At 39.1% G+C, this 1135-nt stretch overlaps 1 long non-coding RNA gene across 1 annotated transcript in view; it reads right to left on the reverse strand.

The window, feature by feature from the left end:
• Positions 1–528: 528 nt before the first annotated feature.
• Positions 529–1135, reverse strand: part of LOC119275458 — a 7666-nt gene continuing 7059 nt past the window's right edge. The window contains exon 9 of the long non-coding RNA XR_005135698.1: positions 529–694. This is a non-coding gene — a long non-coding RNA (uncharacterized LOC119275458). The remainder of the gene's footprint in view (positions 695–1135) is intronic.

Raw genomic sequence — 1135 nt, forward strand, 5'->3', positions numbered from 1 at the left:
TATGATGATGCATTACCGAGTGGGCCCAGAGATACCTCTCCGTCATACGGAGTGACAAACCCAGTCTCGATCCGTGTCAACCCAACAGATACTTTCGGAGATACCTGTAATGCACCTTTATAGTCACCCAGTTACGTTGTGACGTTTGATACACCCAAGGCACTCCTACGGTATCCGGGAGTTACACGATCTCACGGTCTAAGGAAGAGATACTTGACATTGGCAAAGCTCTAGCAAACGAACTAAACGACCTTTGTGCTATGCTTAGGATTGGGTCTTGTCCATCACATCATTCTCCTAATGATGTGATCCCGTTATCAATGACATCCAATGTCCATAGCCAGGAAACCATGACTATATGTTGATCACAACGAGCTAGTCAACTAAAGGCTCATTAGGGACATATTGAGGTCTATGTATTCACACGTGTATTACGATTTCCGGATAATACAGTTATAGCATGAATAAAAGACAATTATCATGAACAAAGAAATATAATAATACTTTTATTATTGCCTCTAGGGCATATTTCCAACATTATTGTGTGTAGTTTATATACAAAGAAGAACCATAATTTGTATACATCTCTTCTGATTTTGTAAAGTTTGATGAGTTTTCAGTGTGGTCAATCATAATTACGTCAGTGACTTTGTCGATCCATAGTAGCATCATCCGCATCCATTGACTTTTATCCCTGATGTACAAAAGTGAACATATACATATCTTAAAATAGCTCATATATAATACTCCCTCCGTCCCAAAATTCTTGATGCAAGCAGGTGACCGCTTTTAGTAGGGTGAGTCGCATCCCAATTTTAATAACATGTAGACTCATCTGTAAATCACTTGTTAGTAATTATTCTCAAGAAATAACTTGTTAGGGTTTGTGATATTTTCTACTATATAAAGAAGTATGTGACATTTCTCTCATAGCAAGCCATCGTTTTTTCCAAAAAAAAGTAAACACCTTTTATTCTTATATTAAAAATGCAATTCACCATCTTACTCTCTCACCATATGACATAGTGCTGACACTCACATCTCATCTCCCGGCTTGCTATCCCCACCGCGGCTTCTTACAGCACCCTACACCACGACATTCAGCCCACACCTTACTCTCACAGTCATCTCCCCC

Source organism: Triticum dicoccoides, chromosome 3B, assembly GCF_002162155.2.
Source record: "Triticum dicoccoides isolate Atlit2015 ecotype Zavitan chromosome 3B, WEW_v2.0, whole genome shotgun sequence".
NCBI lineage: Eukaryota > Viridiplantae > Streptophyta > Magnoliopsida > Poales > Poaceae > Triticum > Triticum dicoccoides.